Here is a 20,475-nt window from a genome sequence, read left to right as displayed (position 1 = left end):
TCATTTACAGCTTGGCAGTAGAAGGAAAGTTGTTCAAACTGCAGCTTTATAAGCTGCACCTAGTGTTTCAGTTCACGCCCAGCTGTGATCTAAAGATAAAACAGAGCTCCAAAAGGTAACATTAACAAAGGCAACAAGCACGGCCTTATTGGCCCATTGGCTCTGCCAATGATTTTATCAGTGTTGTACAGCGAGATCTAGAAAGCACATGCACTCTTATGGAGACATACAAGCAAATGAAGAAAGAATTTCCCTGACTGCAACAGTGGAAGGATACAAGTCAGTCTATGCTCCAGGAGGAAGACCAACACAAGAAGAATAAGGAAAGCCATGGAATAAGAAAGCAAATGAAAGTGAATTAAAAGAAAGCAAATGAATATGTCAAAAAGCCAGCCAATGCTCCTGTTAGTCCCCTAGCACAGTAAATTAGACGGTAAAGACCGGAAAAAAAGAATGTGCAACACAGGTTTTTACCTCTCTATTTAGAGCCAGATGCTAATGATATTCAGAAATATGGGGTCAAATTCACACAAAAAAGTAAGCAGCGCCGCAATCAAACGTTTGTGCTGCGTAGCACTATGGGGTTAGAACATTGCAGAGGGCTGCTGCTCTCTCTCCCAATGCAAGCACACAGACAGGCTGCTAGCGCCGTGCACGCTCCTTTGCACCAAAGTACACGATGTTCAGGATACTCCATTTGCGTTACTTTCCAGCACAACAAGTTTTGCCCTGGAAAGTAAATACATTTTCAAGATTGTGCACTGATTTGCATCACTTTCTGTGACTTGCAACCAGCGCAAAATCTTGATGAATTTGCCTGAAAATATGGTTGGCTTTGAGTTTATGATCAGTCCTGTCCTACTTCAACAGCAAATGTAGCACCAGTAAATTCCCGAGGAATCCACGGATCTATGGGCATTGTTGACCACACAACAAACAGGGGATAGAGCATGTCACCCTCAAGCAGAGGACAAGGTGGTGATGACAAGAAGAGGATGGCGCAATGGCATATTCCAACTCCAGATATACACAATCTCTGTATTTAGTGAACGTATTCACTCCAGAACTTGTTTAAAAACCTTCAGTTGGACTACAATTGTATTCCATACAGACATCCATTTTGTGCCCGATACCGAAGTCACAGGTCAAACTGCAGATGTAGGGGTCCATTTTATAAACATTCCAGTTCTAGAGAGAGAGCACAGGGTGGGCCTACAAGCAGGAAAGCCTGATGGTCCTCAGTCGGCAGGAGAATGGTTTACTGGTGGTGAGCCGCTTCCCTCAGTCGGGCCGCCCAATCCACCGTGGAATGTGTGCCTCTTGACCAAGTGCGCATCTACACACAGGGCTGGTGACTTGTTCTTCGCAGTGGGGGACAGCAAAACCCATCTTCACATCTCTGGATGATCTCTGTGGTAGCATTATTTAATCGTAGGTAACAAACCCAGATGTTCATCAGTGGCACCAGCGAATGGATGAAGGCAGTAGTAGCAATGTAGCAATGTTACATTTAGAGAGACATCTTGCAGGATAGAAGATGTGACTGACTCCATATACGGGTAATTGATTTAGCAGAAAGGACGAGATCTAAGACCAATTAATCTAAGTTTTATTCTCCCCCCGCTCCCATCATGCCAGGAGCGGGTGGTTTATCAATTCCCCTCTTCTAATTACAGTAATACTGGTGTATTTGTTCTTGGCTGCACTCCTTCTGGTATTATCAATGTGATCAATCTATGGTATCACTAATCCTGCACTCATTAATATTTCATGTGATGAATATTAAACTGGTTTCAGGCTTCTAACGCTATATAAGTGTTGTGTGATTCATTTACGCGTGAGACTAAGCAATTACACTTAATTTTTTAACATGTCAGCTTCCTCGCCCTGATCACATGCTGTATTCTGCTCAGTGCAACATCTGAGTTACAGCCTGTCACTACAGGGCAAAGCAGACCACGATGGAATCAGGGAATCACTTTCTCCAGTGAAGTTAGGGCTCCTTCATTTTCTTATGAACAAATACTCAAATATTTGCAGAACGAGGCTGTTATCATATCAAATCAAGCGGCTGACCTAAAACCAACTTCAACACCTATTCAATCTCCAGCGGCCCAGAGCATTGCCATACAGCCTTCTACTGATTTTCTCAGGTTGCTTGGGACCACTCAGAAAACAGGGGCAAACAGTCTAGAAGACTGCAATCAGCCAGACCCTGGTTTGAAACAAAAGAGCTCAAGATACAGACCTGGGCCCAGATTTATGGGCTTTGTGGCGCAGGACAGTGCAGCAAGTCATCTTGCTGCTCTGACCTGCCTTGCAGGGAAGGGGCAGGAATGCGGCGTATTTATCCAATACAGCACATTCCTGTCCTTTTCCCCTGCGCTGGTGCCCTTGTGGCTGCCAAGCGTCTACCCAGGCACCCTTGCACCATAATGCAAGGGTGCCTGTGTTGCATGCATGATTGTTTTGTGCAGGAAGGAAGACCTTCCTGCAAAAAAACAATCCAGAGAGTCTTTTTCCTCTTTCTACGTGTGCTGCTGAATGTTGTACAGGGAGGTCGGAATGCAGCACACCTAGAAAGAGGAAAAAACGAGGAGAAGTAAAGATATTTCTCCTCACTGCGCCTCACCTTGGAGGTGTAGGATTTTGGCACATTCCAGGTTTACGAGGGTTGGTAAATCTGGCAATGCATCAGAAATCATGGGAGTTGCTTGAGAACACCCATGCAATGCCCATGGAACACCTCCCTAGTGCAGAGTAAGACAACGCAGTGATTCGCGCTGCAATGCGTTGCCTTCATATTTCTGAAGCCATTCCAACCCATGCAAAGTGGCATTGCGTGGCTTCAAAAGTATGACTTAGTGGTCTGTGCACTATGTCTTATGCACTATGTTGTGTGGTGCAAACAGCACAAACCCCTCTTTAATATGCCCCCAAATGTAGTCTGGCTGCAAAAAACAGTGAGACTCTAGAGCAGTTATTTTCTGAGGATTGAAAGGGTGCTTGGGTGGCACTGCTGAATTTTGTGCTGTGCCCACATGCTTTTTTAATGGTAAGTAAATCAAAGCAATGTTTAACGTCATTTCGTGTCACTTTGTGCAACACCAGCGCCCAAACAAAACCTCAGCAAACAACCCCATAGAACTTTGTCCAATACTTCTCTCGGTATCTCCCTCCTGTAACCATTGCACACAACATGTGGTTCTAAATAAGCAAAACAATCACATTCAATCAATCCAGGAAAGATAGATGGAACATCAACCTTGAAGCCAGTGGCCCAAAGCAGGAAGGAGTCAATACCCGGCAGCAAATGAAACTGAGGGATGGAAGAAAGTAAAACAGCCCCGACAAATCAGGATGTGAGGAATGAAATCAGCACAATAGCACAGGGTGGCCGGCCACAAGAAACTCTTGTGGCATGGACGTTCAAGGACCTCAGAGAGCCGACCCAAAATGTCAGAAACAGATACAGCTTGGACAAAAATCAGCTCAGCACAATTTTGAGGGAGTGAAGCAGCCGAATCATCTACATAACCTCACCAATGGGCAGTGTTTATTTTATCTATTTCTTAGGTGAATAGAAGGGGGGGCTGGCATAAGTAAGTAATTAAACGTGGCCACCGAGAAATCTGCCAATGCATTTCTAAATGTCCAATGGGACTCTAATCTGAATCTCAAAATAAAAAGGAATGAGCTGCAGCAGACATACAAGCAAGCACAACAGATGTTGGTTTTTCCTGATCACAAGATTGGGTAGATGTCTTAGTAAAAACAGTACCTGAGAGGAACACCTTGAATCTACAGTATGCAACAGAGTTGGCCTGCAGGCGACCACTGTGAAGGAGCCGAAATGCTGTACTGAATATTCATAATGAAATATTTGCTGAATTTCATGGCAAATCAAGAAATTAGGTTCTTATGCTGCCAAACAGATCCCTTGCCTCTGAAGGCTTCATGACACACACACATGCTCTAATCTAACAAGGAAGTGTTGGAAGGGAGTCACAGTTAAAATTTATTCTGAGAAAAACGAGAATTGGTTCTACTCTATACTTTTAGAGTCCTGCACGACTCAGAGGTCCTGGTCGCACCAGCCCACGACCTCGCTGACAACCATGGCACGAAAGAGGGGAACAAATGTGGAGTGCATATGAGGACAAGAGAGTGGGTGAGTCAGTGGAAGAGTGTGTAACCATTTCAATGATTGCGTGAATAAATTCATGGAGTACTGAACTGAATCAGTAATTCGTCAATTATTTTACATCTGAATAAGTATTGTGATTATTAAAAGTTGAAAAGTTAAACGAGGAATTTCCTGCATTTTTAGGTTTGACTGAGGTTTTAAAAAAATCTGGAAACACCTTTATTTTCAGCTAAGCGCAGTAGGGGATGGAAGCAGGGTGTGACCTTTGACCGGCCTTCACGTATCCTAAATCATCCTCCATTCCTTCCAAGCTACACAACCTTCAGCCATGCACAGGTGATTTGTGAGGTGAATATTGTATCATAACTGTCCATGTCCTTTGGCATACAAATCTATCTGAAACTTTTTCTTTTATTTTTAATGACCTTACAAAACTGATATTTAGAGCAGAAAAAAATGTTTTTAAAAGGAGAAAATCCTGAAATATGTTAGAATGCATGGGTAGATGCCTAGGAGCATCCACATTTCACCCATAGCATGCCTCCCTGTTGCATTGTAATGCAAGGCAGCAATTTGCACTGCCTTGCGTTACTCTAGATTAATCAAGTCATTCAGGGCCACGAAAGGTAGCCTTGCGTGGCTTAATAAATCTAATTTAGGTTTTGTGCTGCTCTTGCGTCCTCGTGCATGGTGCAAAGGTGACACAAAGCCTTGATAAATATGGGCCTCAATGTCCTCGAAGTACATAAAATATTTAATGATCTCCCAATTGTATTTACGTTTGCTCCGATTCCAAAGTCAGAACTCAAAGTTTTTCCTCTGAAAAGGGTGTTTTCCTATCTCTCCTGGGCTTGATGTCTCTCCCTACACACTCAAGTAATCTACTGCAAGCTTAGGTAGTTTTTTTTAGCAGCACACCACATTTGTGATTGCAGCTTCAAAATGGACAAAAACTAATTGAAACCTTTCACTAACTGGAGCCTTTTCACTTTCCTCTGAAAATTCATATTTTTTGCTCTGTTTTCAAAATCACGATTGTAAACAATCAAGAAAACCTGAAAATCCGGACTTCACTAGTTTCTTTGGCATATTTTTAAGAAATTGCCCGCACACATTTTGAAGAAACCAGAAAAGGATCTTGAGTTGGATTTGGCCACCTCAGCTCATCATGTTTATATTTGTTTATATACGTTTAATACAGCTTGTCAATATCTCTCTGTAAATGTATACAGAGTAATGTAAGTACCTATGCTTACCCATTGATGGTTACTTCCAGAATCCATAACTCTAACTCAACCCCTGAAAATAATAACTCCCACACCAAATGCAATGCTCAGGACATCATCCACAATGTGACAGAGCATATTGTAGATGACCTCACACTGAATGACCATAGCTATAGTATGATTTCTTTGATTGGGTACATGTTTTTACTTAATGATGTTCTCCTGTCGGGTGCTCCCACTTACTAGAATACATTTTGTGAGATCATAACTATTGCTTTAGGTGTGTAAGTTACAATTTGTACAACGAGGTAGGAGTTATAGACTGCACAGTTAATAGTAACCATAAAATATGTTCTGGTAACAATGCCGAGAGCAAGATGGTGGCGAGCTTTGTTCACGGAGACTATTCCACTAATGCCGGCAGCCACGGTGGTGAGACTCTGAGGGGGATGTGCCTCCTTTCTGTAAACACTTTGTGGGGGGCCCAAAGACACAGGTGGGCCCGCCACCCCGATCTGAAGCCTGCAGCAGCCGGCACACAGGAGTCAGCTTGTATGCCTCCAGGGCATGAACGGACTTGCAGCTCCGCCCAGTTCACCAAGGCTGCTTTAAAGTACACATGTGGCCGCAACTGTGTGCTTTGTGTGACTAGTGCCACCTTCCTTGTTTTTGCTGGGGGGGGTCGTGAACTAGTCAGCCACCTGACCCCTCTGTCTTGGCCTACAGAGGCCATGTAGGCTCATAGTGAGGGCAGAAACATGTTGACAGAGTAATTAGGCTTCACACACCGTCCTAGTGTTTTTAATCATACCCACGGACACCACTAATAAAGGTGAAGTGTACCCGTAGTCCAAAAGGTATTATTAACTCCATCTGGACCCCTGTATAAGTCCAGTAATGTTTAATATAAGAATTCCGTCTTGCCAAGAGGTTGAACCCTCCCCAGTGGCAGTGTCATACCAGGGTGGGGTGAAGTGGCCAGTGATGAAGCATGACATGATAACTGTGTGAGACCACCTCTTCCATTAAGGAAAATTCCATCTCGGATCATCTAGCTTTCCATGAAGGGCAAATAGCCCTGTTAATTAGAGTACACTAATTGTCACTCCCCTGTTCTTTGCTTCGCCACACAATTTGTGAGTGTTAATTTTTTGAGGGAGGATGTGTGGTGTAGAGATTTTTCCTCTCTCTCTCACTTTGGTTGATAGGTCTCACTTTCAGAAACTTTTTTGTGGAAGGTATATATTTCAGTCCTTTACACCAGAGGACATTATTTTGGGTTTATATCTTTTACATTGTGAAAAACTTTTTTAGATGCTGTTAATTTGCTGAACCCTCCTCACCCCTAAACATCATCCATTTCTGCCCCCTAAAAATGCCCCCCACACATAAACTATACCCATACATCCATCCCTGACCCTAAACTCCACCAAATCATGAACCATTAAAGCCAATTCTAACCTTAAACCCCGTCCCCCAGTCCCCTAATAACCCCTCACCACACCTAAACTGCACCCATCTTTGACCCATAACTCCACCCATCCCTGAACCCTTAAAGCCCTTTCTACTCTTACACTCTACCCATCTCTGAACCTAAAAACCCCTCACTATCAGTAAACTCACCAATTCCTGAACCATCAAAATCCCTTGCTATACCTAAACCCCACCCGGCACTGATCCCTTTAAAATCCTGCACCACCCCTAAACTCCACTCATCCCTAGACCCAAAAAGAAAACCCTCACCATCCCTGAAAACCATCATTAATTCATGATACCTAAAACCTCTGACCACTCTTAAACTCCCCCATCCCTGAACCATAAAAACCCTTTCTACACATAAATGCCACTTATTCCTGAGCCCTTAAAAACCACACACCACCCTAAACACCAACTACTGCCAAACATTACTGGATTGAGTTTGGCATGGTGAAGGGCTTTTACCCTTTTAGCCTTTACCACCCCAACACTCAACCCATCTCTGAATCTTAAAAACCATCACCAGCTCTAAACTCCACCCATCCGTAAAGTCTAAAAAAACTCAACACCCCTACGTACCACCCAATCCTGAGCCATAAAAATCCCTCACCACTCCTAAACACCACTCGTCCTTGAACACCTTAAACCATTGCCACCCTAAAATCCATCCATGCGTAATCCCTAATAATCCCTCACCACCCAAAAACTCTACCCATCCTGAAATCCTACAAACCCCTCATCGTCTCAAACTTCACCCATCCCTGCATTAAAAAAAACCTCACTACCCCTAACCTTCAACCAAGTGTGTGATTTTCAATGTTTCTTCAAAAGTAGCTTTCCTTTAAAATGTTTCCTTTAATTTTCTATACATTGTATTTTGTTAAAACTGTCTTTCCTTAAAACTGATTTTCCATGATTTGGTTTCCTCCAACGTGGTTTCTAGGTTTTCGTTTTCCATTAATTCACATACATCAAGATAGAGTGCACAAATTGAGCCTATGTTGCAGGTCGGAGTCATTGGTGCTTCATTTTAACTCATCCCACTTTGACCCCCAACAGGAGAAAGAAAAGCACAAAAAGTGAAACAAAGAGAAACATGAAAAACAGTGACAAAGGGAGAAAGCATGGACCTGTAAGAGTGATGTTAGGGAACAGGGAATGTCTGGTGGTAGATTAAAGAGTCATGAGGCAGAATTAAGACTAGACACCATTGGTAACCCCAACACACTGCAGCACCAGCCACAGGCTTCTAAGCAAACCGTTGAGCCCCAACACGTATTCTTTTAGAAATTAAGCATTAGATAGATAGATAGATAGATAGATAGATAGATAGATAGATAGATAGATAGATAGACAGATAGATAGATAGATAGACAGATAGACAGATAGATAGATAGATAGATAGATAGATAGATAGATAGATAGATAGATAGATAGATAGATAGATAGATAGATAGATAGATAGATAGATAGATAGATAGATAGATAGATAGATATTCTCTCTGTTTTTTGCTGGGCGCCGCCGTACACCTGACCGAAGGTGGGACGACTATGCAGATTCAGCTCATCTGCTCTAATTTCCTTTCACACACCTTCTTACCTACCACTTGTACAAGCAAGTCCGCGCTTGCTGGAAAATCTTCCCATTTATTTACTAAAACTGCTTGTGCTTCCATTACCCATTACATCATCATGAAAATTAAAGTCAGACTTTCATTTATATCGTACTGATGTCAAACACAGTTGCATATTAAATCTAAATATTTGTGTCACGTGGGATCACATAAAATCTTTTAAAATCATTGCAAGGCATAACATTGTCTGTAGAAACAATTTTGAAAATCCAATATCTGGAAGATATTTCCATTAATTAGAATTTGTCGCATTAGATGGTGCCACTCTCATTATAAACATTTTCTCATAAAATCATTACAAAAAAAGGGCTCTACTTATAAATTCAACCCAAACGGGTAAACGCCTTAGTGTACCGACATTTGTTCTTTAAACATTATATTCTCTGAAGCCCAATTGAGTTTTACCAGATGATGCCTCAATTTGTAGTAAATTTTGTGTTTCTTGCGATTACCGTCGTCTGTACTCTGATTTCATTGTCACCACGCTCTTTAAAGTGCTTACTGCTTAAATGTGCAAATTGATTGTTCAATATGTGCAAATTAAAACTTCAATTGGAGTATCTCTAGAGTACCCTACAAATGTGTATGCAAATCTGCCTTCATGTTTAATCTATTTACGGTCTTAGTGTTCAGCTCCATAAGATACCGGGATTCTGGTTGTCTTAAGGACTTCTCTCTGGTCTCGCTGTCCCCACCCCAGATGTTTATCATAGCAAGCTAAACCTTTCACCTCACTTTTATGATGTTTCTCAATATGTGTACACACACACACATATATATATATATATATATATATATATACACACACACACATATATATACATATATATATATATATATATATATATATATATACGGATACATATATACATATATTTATATACAATTCTTTTAATAATTGGGCCCATGGGGGTACCGCTACCTTGCTCCCTTATACCTCATGTTTGTACATTTTTAATGACATGGGGACCTTTTTCTTTGTGTTGAAGTCAGACAATCACAGCTCAAGCTCCCACAGGAGTTTGCAAATGCTTGGCGATCCCATGGGAGTGAGACAGGTTTTGACAGGAAAAAAAAGCCCTCTCAACCAATCAGATGGCTTTATTTTTGATTTTGCGCAACTGCAGGACTTTTGCAAGCAGCTCGCAAACCCAACTGTTCAAATATACCAATATTGTTTAACCTAAATTTCTCACAACCTACTGAATAGATTTAAACCAAATCACAAAGAGCACACTTTCTGTAACAACATCTAGCTTCCTGTCAAATTTGGTTTAATTCTGTTCAGCCATTTTGGCTGTACAGCATTCCAAAAATCATAATAGAAATTGTATAGGGAAATTTGGTTTTACGACCCCCTTTTTTCTCAACCACAGGCTTCACGGATCATCCCAAAACTTTCCAAGAAGGGGCTGAGTTGGATGATTTTTTATTTGGAAAGTTTTGTGAAAATTCTACAAATGGTTATTAGCAACCCAAAAATCAATTTCCTATGTAAATGTGATCCAATCTATAAGCACCTACTGGCGATAACCATATATATCTATATATGTCTCGCCATGTTTTGAGCGCTACCGTGTTTTGCTCTTTATAGATAGCCTTTTTTCACATGCCATTGTATAAGTGGTGTAATGAGAATGGCGGGCCCTGAGTTATGGTGTGCATTGTATGATGCACACCATAACTTGTGAATTTGAGGACTTTTACTGCAGGTTTGTGTTCACTGAACCATTTTTTTCAATGATGTACCAAATTCACTTGCCATATACCCATTCTGCACCAAGCACAACCTTTGACCAGGCCCTGCACCCAACCCCATTCAGCTGTGCACTGTGGACATTAGACCCATCAACTGTCTGACTTTGCACTTAGGGTATTTTGATGTCTGGCAAATATTACACAGAGTTCTGTAAAAGTACCAAAGATATTAGTTAATTAAACTTTTATTGCCCATTTGGATCTGCGCAAAATTTGAAACATCTGCAGTGGGTGTGAGTTGCTAACTACCAGCCATATTTGATGAAGTTTGCATGAAAGCAGTGCCAGAGGAGCTGAATGTAAACCACAGCACGTGTAACTGTTGCCGTAGGGAGCGTACATCTGATTCTGTTAATGAAAGCATTATCTTTATATTAACTAGAAGCATGGTAAGCAAAGTGCAAAGTTTAAGGTGGTGTGTGAGGGGAATTACATTATTTGATTACGTTTTAATAGTACTCTAAGGGTCAGATTTAAAAGGCCCTATTGCCACCGGAGCGTCACTATTAGTGACACTCCGGTGGCACTATGCACTGAGCAATATTTACAAGGAGGCGTTAGGCCAATTTTTGTGGCTTAATGCCATCTAGTAAATACGGCCTCATCACAAGCAGCACTGAAGGGGCGTGCAATGGGTGTTGTGGTAGCCGTCCCACAGCAACACCCATTGCATTTTGATTCTGCCCCAGATTTATGAGTTTTCGTAAACCTGAGGCACCGCCAAAATCTAATGCCACCCCAGGGGTGGCATGTGCATGGGACAACGAGGAGAAATGTTTTCATTTCTCCTTTTTTTTTGCTCTTTCTACGTGTGCTTCATTCTGTAGCACATATAGAAGGAGCAAATTGCCACTAAAGAGTGTTTTTGTGCAGGAAGGTGTCCCTTCCTGCACAAAAACAATCTACCCCACAGCGCAGCCATCCTTGCCCCATGGGTGGCTGCATTGGTGCTCGGCAGGTGCAGGTGGCAACACAGGGGTGCACCGTATTCTATTAAATACGGCACATCCCTGCGTTTTTAAAATGACGGAGCGCGGCGCTGCCAAATGTGGCGCAGGATCGCACTCCATCATTTGTTTTTAAATCTAGGTCTAAAAGTCTAAATAGAAAGTAGAAAAAAATTAAAACAGAGATATGGGGCACCAAAAAGCAGACTATATAAAATGTAGTGTCACAAACAAGAGATTATCTATGAAGAATGTAAAGACGGCAAAGAAAGATTAGAAAACAGGCACAGATAAACTGCCCAGAAAGATAGACGTAGATTGCAGATAAAGATGGGTAACGAAATGGACCCAGATACAGTGACATGGTTCACAGACGGGGTTAGATTTCATTTGCGTCGTGATACTACCCTTTTCATTTCACCCAGTTGTGTGATCCTAGGAAAATGTGGCTATGTTTTATAGATTTCAGGAATGCAATCCAAGTATCCTAAAATACCAGATCCACTTTTACCAGGCCAATAAACAATTATCACTAATTCATTAAAACTAGCTACCTCAAAATGTTCTGCCCATAAAGCAATGTCTCCATATTTTAACCATCTTTGTTCGTACTATATTCTCAGTTTATATATAGATCTGCTACTTGCCATCTATATTGAAATACAAATAACAATATTATATGTAAAAGACATGTTGTGCTTCTATTAAAGCAATGCTAACATACATCTCAGAGATGTTGACTCTGACTATTCTTGCCTTTACACACAAGTCTCCAGACAGAAATTTAAAGCAGGGCCTCTTGACTGTGCTAGAATATAGAGTCTCGAATTGAAAGGCATTCATGTCTCAGGAAAAAGTGGCACTCGGAAGCGCCCGTCCTTTAGGGTGGAGAGGCCACGTCCCCCCACCTTTTGCCCCGCATGAAGAGTGCCTGTCAGGCTGAGCAAAGTTCAGCCTGACAGACACTCTTCATGTTCAGGTCAGGCAGCCAGGAGCAGACATGCGCGATTTGCGCAGACTCCTGGCTGCCTGAGCTGAACTTTGCTGGGCTGCGGAGGTCACAGCTCCTATGGGCGTGACCTCCTCGGCTCGGCAAAGGTGCCTCGAGGCCCTCCCCTGGGTGACGCGTCACCCATTGACTTCGACCTGGGCGCTTCAGGTTTAAGCCCTGAAGCACCCAGGGCGAATGTCAATCAGTGACACTTCGTCACAGAGTGGGGTGGGGTCAGCAGTCTCACTGACCCCATCCCACTCCGTGATGCGGTTGGGACTGCTGCCTTCCCTCATTGGCTGACCCAAGGTCAGCCAATGAGGGAAGGCAGCAGTCCCAACCCTCCTGGGACCTCAGAGGCTGAAGGTAAGTATGTGTGTGATCTTTTAAAATGAATGTTTGGTGCATGCATGCATGTTTGCATGTTATGAGTGTTGTTAATGGATGTGCGTGCGTGTGTGTGTGAAAGAATGAGTGTGTGTGTGTGTGTGTGTGTGTGTGTGTGTGTGTGTGTGTGTGATCTTTTAAAATGAATGTTTGGTGCGTGCGTGCATGTTTGAATGTTATGAGTGTTGTTAATGGATGTGCGTGCGTGTGTGAAAGAATGAGAGTGTGAGTGCTTCCCGCTCGACCACTCCCTCCTAAAGCTGCCGGCCGCTACTGGTGGCACTGCCCAAAATAGTTCATCTATTCTTTCCTGTACATACTTACCTTCTCTTTGGTCGTCAATATTTTGCCCATTATATTTTTGTGGAAAGATACACTGTGTGGTCACTAGCTGCACTAAGCACTTTTGTTTCATCTTTCACAACTGTGTTGCATAAAGTAATATTTTCCAATACAGTCAAACCATTTTAAAATTAGGCCGCATATTTGATATTTACATGGATTTTTCTTCTTGATTTGGTCTTTCTCATTAACTTTTGATATGGCCTCTTAAATCTATCATTACCATTGAATGAAGCAGAGGCCATGGTTACAAACACTTTGCAATGGGTTTACATCACAAAAGTGACACAAACCTGTACAAAAATCTTTGGGGGTTTTATTTTCTAGCAGAAAACGTGTTTTGCACTGCAAAGTTGTCTCAAAGCAACACAAAGCACTGCTTTGGTTTACTCTGAATCAAGGGGGGAGGGGTCCCTCAGTAGTGCATGCGTGTTCCCATACAACCACCCATGGCTTTCGATGCAAAACCCTATCTGCTAACCTTCTTGTACAAAATGTATGCTAGACATGGCGCAGACTCCGCTGCACTACGGTGCAAACAAGTGTGTTTGGCACTAGGCAGTCTGACTGTGCACTAGGGAGAATGTGTTTTCCTGCTCTCATCCCTCTCACCCACCGCAGCGCAGCAACTTTGGTTCCTGCATTGTGTGACACCTTTGTAAATCTGAGCCCTTGTGTTTCGTGATTCGGCTCAATTACATGGTCGGGTTCCTTGGCAGGCACAGAGTAAATACAACGCTGTGCCTGCATCCAGCAAGTGATACACTTGGGTCCATATTTATACCTTTTTAGTGACGCATTTGCGCCGCTTTTTGACGCAAAAACGGCGCAAACTTACAAAATACAATTGTATTTTGCAGTTTGCGCCGTTTTTGCGTCAAAAAATGACGCAAATGCGGCGCTAAAAAAGTAGAAATATGGGCCTTGGTCTTCTGCTCTTAGGCCCGTATTTATACTTTTTTTTGCGCTGCACTTGCGTCGTTTTTTGACGCAAAAACGGCGCAAACTTGAAAAATACCATTGTATTTTGTAGGTTTGCGCCGTTTTGCGTCAAAAAGCGGCGCAAATTCGGCGCTAAAAAAAGTATAAATACGGGCCTTAGTTTTTAGTAATGTGCTCACGATGTGCAAATCTCTGCCCTTCAGTCATACCCAACCGCCCCATCCCTGAGACAAGTGAGAGATATACTCAAAGTGTTGTGATCCAACTAGGACGCAGCTATTTAATCACACAAAAATCTTTAAGGGATGCAAATGGCAGTTACATACCAGTTACTCATGAGAAGCAATCAAACAAGGAAACTAACATATATTGCACTACAAGTGAGACTTGAAAATATATGATGATTAATAATTCTATTGAAAAACAGCTTACAAATGCATTATCGCCAGCCAATTTCTTCCAATTACATTCCCACCAGGTGCCTATGACAAATAATGTTGTTAACATCCATTTATACAATCAATCACCTTCATTAATCGAGGGATTGAAAATACACATTGTTTGATACAGAACACACACCACCAGGGAACCGCATAATGCACCATCCCTGCTTAGGTAGGTATGGTCTGATCAGCCTCCAGGCGATGCTCCCCATCAATAATCAACTCCAAGCAACCCAGGGTAAGGCTGAATGGTCCAGGACCACCAGCAGGTCAGTGCCCACCTCCAGCAAGCCCCAGGCCCACCAAAATCATTGCCCGGTTTAGGGAACAAAACCAGCCAATTTGTCCAATTTTTCCAGGTAGCTCAATTATTTTCCTACTCAAATTTCCACCACAGGGTGAAGAGGTCACTCTTCCCCCTGGGCCTTCCCCCTGGGCCACATCTGCACTTCCTTGGATATCACGCCCATAATTTTTTGGGGCGATATCCAATGACTGTTTGGATGAAGTCCCCTAGGCCCCCAAGCGATAGGTGACCCCCATCAATATGGAACAACCCCCTACTTCTAAATTGGAGCATATTGTGTCTTACTGTATTCACTGATGGCCTTGCGAGTATTTTTAGCACTGAGTGATTTAACTTCTTAACAGATTCATTCATAGCGCTGGGGGTGAGCTGTTTGGACACACTTATCACAGTATGACTTCTGACCAGGATATTGTGGTCCCGGGAGCCTGCGTCTTACTATTGAGAGGGATGCAAAAAAGCAATTCTTGAACCGCCCTCCTCCTTGAGGGGGTCAAGTCATTACGTCCTGCATGTATAACCAAGATGTCTGGTGAATTGATTACTCCAGAATCCAAAACTTTCTGCAAGTGACTGAAAAGATGCTCCAACCGCTGACCCCGATGTCCCCCTACTGATGCTTCACCCCTGCCTAAAGCTGTGTGCTCCCCAAACCTTCCTCCACTGATCTGCTCTCCCGCTCTACGAACACATGAACGGCCACACTAGCAGACGTTCACCAGCCCTCAAAGGAAGAGACCTTCTTTGCTGTGCTTCATGCCACGCACTGTATCTTCTAAACAACCATTTGTGTACTGCAGTCTGGCTGAGAAATCGAATAACTCTGAAGTCATTCCTAAAGAACGCTTTATTTTCGTTATCACCCTCTCGACTATGACGTATTGTACAGCTTGGCACAGAAAGAGCCACATGGCAGGCAACAAGGACCTTCAACCGGGCGTCCAATGAAATCATGAAGACGGCTTGCACCTGCTAACGTTTCAACCAGTATTTTAAGCATCTCTGACCTGAAAGTTTCTTTTGCCGTCGTCTTTCTTTTGGTTTCTCTCTCTTTTCATCTTTCCGTTACGAACAAACTCGCCCACGACTTAAGCTTTCTCTCGCGCATATTATCTCTTCCTACCACCCAGTCTTTCAAACTCATTCAATGTCCCAAACTCATTCTTTCCCACAGTCACTATTTCTCCCTCTCACGCTGTCTCGTTCCCTCGCCCTCCTCATTCGCCTTTCTTTCTGAGTCGCGCATTCACTCTTAATCTGTCGCATGCATCATTTATCTCTGACTCCCTGGTTCTCTTTCACATTCACTTTTTGGCATTTTTTTTCATAGTCACTCCACATTGGCTCTGTGTCCTTTTGGCACTTAACCCTGTCTTTCTCTTTGGGTCGTGCTCTCGCTCTGACCTCTCGCGCGCGCTCTCTGTTCTCTCACAGAAGTACTGCCCCTCTCCCCTTTATAAGGCACAACATATTGAATTCCTCCCTCCCAATCTCTGGTGAAATGCTTCTCCCCTTTCTGCAGCAACCTGACACTTTCCGCCAAGGTCCGTAATTACTTACATGGTTCACAGGCGTCTGTGTGACCGACTGCATCCCATCATTTCATGACCTGCTTACCTTGTTACGTCAGCATCATCCTGAGGGGCGTGGGCTGCTGCAGGGGGCTTTTTATGTCCGGACTTTGGGGTTCATTTGTCCAATGATCTGCAGTGTGACCTGTCAACCTTCATAAAACCGTGAAGACGTGATCCCCCAAGAAAGCCTAAATGTTGTTCAGTCCCGTAACCTCAGGACGTGAAATAAGCTACAGGTATCGAAACTCAGGTTCTGCCAGCTCTTGCGTGTTTGATAAGATTAGCCTGGTGGGCACGCCTCCTGGTGTACTGGGTAACCTGTTAACAGCTACAACACCACACAAATCATTAACTACAGAGGAAGAAGGAAACTGCCAACAAAACTATTGAGGCCGCAGGTAAGAAAACAAACACCACCTGAAGCTGGAGAGGGTTGGAAGATTTTATTCAGCCGCCTGCTTCTTCTCGTCAACCTCCTTTGTACAGAATGCGCCATTTTCCTCGTTATCCCGCATAACGGCGAAGGCTGTGATTAACACACACCACCAAGCCCTTTTCACCAGATGTGGTAACGAACTCCAGGTCCCGCCCAAGTGAGATCACAGATGACATTCAAAACCAGGAAGTGGTGCACCGAGGGGAGGGGCCAATAGATGCTTCCGAATCCAGCACCGAGGTGTTTTTTTTATCTCTGTGTCAATGTCGCAGGGGCAGCCCGAGCTTACATGTTCAGAACCCAGCCTTCGCCGTTATGCCCTGACTTGCCGCACCAATGCAGCACAAACTTTCCAAAAATTACATCCATATAGCATTGCTCTTAAAAACGAACAATAAGTTCTATATGGATATAATTTTTGGAAAGTGTGTTTGATATGTGTCACTGGGACCCTGCTAGCCAGGACCCCAGTGCTCATAGTTTGTGGCCTATATGTGTTTTCTGTGTGGTCCCTAACTGTATCACTGAGACCCTGCTAACCAGAACCTGTGTTTTTGCTCTCTCTGCTTTTAAAATTGTCACTGCAGTCTAGTGACTAATTTTACCAATTCTGATTCGCACACTGGAACACCCTTATAATTCCCTAGTATATGGTACTGAGGTACCCAGGGTATTGGGGTTCCAAGAGATCCCTATGGGCTGCAGCATTTCTTTTGCCACCCATAGGGAGCTCAGACAATTCTTACACAGGACTGTCATTGCAGCCTGAGTGAAATAACGTCCATGTTATTTCACAGCCATTTTACACTGCACTTAAGTAACTTATAAGTCACCTATATGTCTAACCCTCACTTGGCGAAGGTTAGGTGCAAAGTTACTAAGTGTGAGGGCACCCTGGCACTAGCCAAGGTGCCCCTACATTGTTCAGGGCAATTTCCCAGGACTTTGCGAGTGCGGGGATACCATTACACGCGTGAACTACATATAGGTCAATACCTATGTGTAGCTTCACGATGGTAACTCCGAACATGGCCATGTTACTTGTCTAATATCCTGGAATTGTCCCCACAAGCCAAATTTGGTATTTGGGTGCCAATCCCATGCATCCCCGGGACTCCAGCATAGACACCGGGTGATGCCAAACTAGCTCTTTGGGGTTTTCTCTTCAGCTACCACTGCTGCCAACCCTCAGACAGGTTTCTGCCCTCCTGGGGTCTGGGCAGCCCAGTTCCAGGAAGGCAGAACAAAGGATTTCCTCTGAGAGAGGGTGTAAGAAGGTGTTAAGGGCTGGGGAGGAGTAGCCTCCCCCAGCCTCTGGAAATGCTTTGAAGGACACAGATGGTGCCCTCCTTGCATAAGCCAGTCTACACCGGTTCAGGGAGCCCCCAGTCCCTGCTCTGGCGTGAAACTGGACAAAGGAAAGGGGAGTGACCACTCCCCTGTCCATCACCACCCCAGGGGTGGTGCCCAGAGCTCCTCCAGTGTGTCCCAGACCTCTGCCATCTTGAATGCATAGGTGTGAGGGCACAATGGAGACCTCTGAGTGGCCAATGCCAGCAGGTGGCGTCAGAGACCCCTCCTGATAGGCTCTTACCTGGTTAGGTAGCCAATCCTATTCTGAGGGCTATTTAGGGTCTCTCCTGTGGGTTTCTCGTCAGATAACGAATGCAAGAGCTCACCAGAGTTCCTCTCCACTTCTCTCTTCGACTTCTGCCAAGGATCGACCGCTGACTGCTCCAGGACGCCTGCAAAACCACAACAAAGTAGCAAGAAGACTACCAGCAACATTGTAGCGCCTAATCCTGCTAGCTTTCTCGACTGTTTCCTGGTGGTGCATGCTCTGAGGGCTGTCTGCCTTCACCCTGCACTGGAAGCCAAGAACAAATCTCCCGTGAGTCGACGGAATCTTCCCCCTGCTAATGCAGGCACCAAACTTCTGCATCACCGGTCCTCTGGGTCCCCTCTCATCTTGACGAGTGTGGTCCCTGGAACACAGGAGCTGGATCCAAGTGACCCCGACAGTCCAGTGGTCCTTCTGTCCAAATTTGGTGGAGGTAAGTCCTTGCCTTATCACGCCAGACAGTAATCCTGTGTACTGCGTGAACTGCAGCTGCTAGGGCTTCTGTACACTTTTGCAAGGATTCCTTCTTGCACACCACAGCCCAGGTCCTCAGCACTCTGTCCTGCATTGCTCAACTCGCTGAGTTGACCACCGGCTTCGTGGGACCCTCTTTTGTTGTGTTGAGACAACCGCCATGCTCAGATTTCTTGAACGCCTGTTCAAGTGCCTCTGCGGGTGCTGCCTGCTTCTGCGTGGGCTCGCTCTGTTGCTGAGTGCCCCCTCTGTCTCCTCCTCCAAGGGGCGACCTCCTGGTCCTTCCTGGGCCCTGGCAGCACCCATTATCTTCAACCATGACTCTTGCAGCTAGCAAGGCTTGTTTGCAGTCTTTCTGCGTGGAAACAACTCTGCATCCTACAGCACGACATGGGACATCTTCTGACCAAAGGAAAAGTTCATGGCACCTTCCGTTATTGCAGAATCTTTGGCTTCTTCCACCCGGAGGCAGCCCTTTTGCACCTTCATCCGGGGTTTAGTGGGCTCCTGCCCCCCGGACACTTTAGTGACTCTTGGACTTGGTCCCCTTCCTTTGCAGGTCCTCAGGTCCAGGAATCCATCTTCAGAGCTTTGCAGTCAGTTGTTGCCTTCGCAGAATCCCCTATCTCGACTTTACTGTCTTTCTGGGGTAGTAGGGTAACTTTACTCCTAATTTCAGGGTCTTGGGTGGGGCATCTTGGACACCCTTAGTGTTTTCTTACACTCTCAGTGACCCTCTACACACTACACTAGGCCTGGGGTCCATTTGTGGTTGGCATTCCACTTTTGGAGTATATGGTTTGTGTTGCCCCTAGGCCTATTGTCTCCTATTGCATCCTATTGTATTCTACAGTGTTTGCACTACTTTTCTAACTGTTTACTTACCTGATTTTGGTTTGTGTGTACCTTTATTTTTAGTAACTCTGAGTATTGTGTTTCTTATGATATAGTGCTATATGATATAAGTGAGCTTTGCATGTCTCCTAGTTCAGCCTAAGCTGCTCTGCTATAGCTACCTCTATCAGCCTAAGCTGCTAGAACACTACTAATCTACTAATAAGGGATAACTGGACCTGGCACAAGGTGTAAGTGCCATTAGGTACCCACTATAAGCCAGGCCAGCCTCCTATAATACAGCAAAAAATAGAAAAAAGAAAGTTACCAATGTATTCTGACTTGCCTTCAGAATACATCAGTAACTTTCTTTTTTCTAATTTTGGTGGTCTGAAGTTTTCTGTGAGTCCATTGTGAGAGCGGAGACCACCAACCCTTTACGAGGCTCTGATTCAGGCAAAAGCCAATGAATATCTGTGAGATATGGTTCCTCGGGGGCACTCAGGACTGGGAAAAACATGGACATCAATGTGGGGATTCCAGGGTTAGTGACTGGTACCCCAGGATTGCCCTCTAGAGTCCCTAGCACTGACTATAGTACAGAAAATAAGTACGGATGAAAAAGCCATGGTTACCTTATGTAGTTTGCCCACCCTGCCCTTACCTTGGCCCGGCCCAACAACAATTAGGGAGGCTATTGGGCAGTGAAGTGTGGGACCAGCACTCAGTCCTGTGGTGTCGCCTACCTGTTCAGAGTGAGAACTGTCTCCTTTGCTTCTGCTGGCATTTTGGAGAATCGACAGTCAAATGACTTTTCAACTTTATGATCAATAAGATGCTGAGAACAGGCAATTACAAAGCTCTCTTAAATCCTATTGGTGTAATCTGTCGAGCAAGAAAGCTGGACCCTGTAATTACAGATAAATACAGACGGAC

At 44.2% G+C, this 20,475-nt stretch overlaps 1 protein-coding gene across 2 annotated transcripts in view; it reads right to left on the bottom strand.

The window, feature by feature from the left end:
• Positions 1-16,723, bottom strand: part of IGSF5 (immunoglobulin superfamily member 5) — a 334,850-nt gene extending 318,127 nt beyond the window's left edge. Inside the window, exon 1 of one of the 2 annotated variants that reach the window (XM_069202586.1) lies at positions 16,592-16,723. The gene's annotated coding sequence lies outside the window, so the exon portion shown is untranslated. Of the gene's footprint in view, positions 1-16,217; positions 16,563-16,591 lie in introns of those variants that run through there. The other variant, XM_069202585.1, reaches the window with a different exon arrangement.
• Between the last annotated feature and the right edge of the window lie 3,752 nt (positions 16,724-20,475).

Source organism: Pleurodeles waltl, chromosome 8, assembly GCF_031143425.1.
Source record: "Pleurodeles waltl isolate 20211129_DDA chromosome 8, aPleWal1.hap1.20221129, whole genome shotgun sequence".
Lineage (NCBI taxonomy): Eukaryota > Metazoa > Chordata > Amphibia > Caudata > Salamandridae > Pleurodeles > Pleurodeles waltl.
The sequence above is the reverse complement of the archived record's forward strand: the minus strand, read 5'-3'. Positions and strand labels throughout refer to the sequence as shown.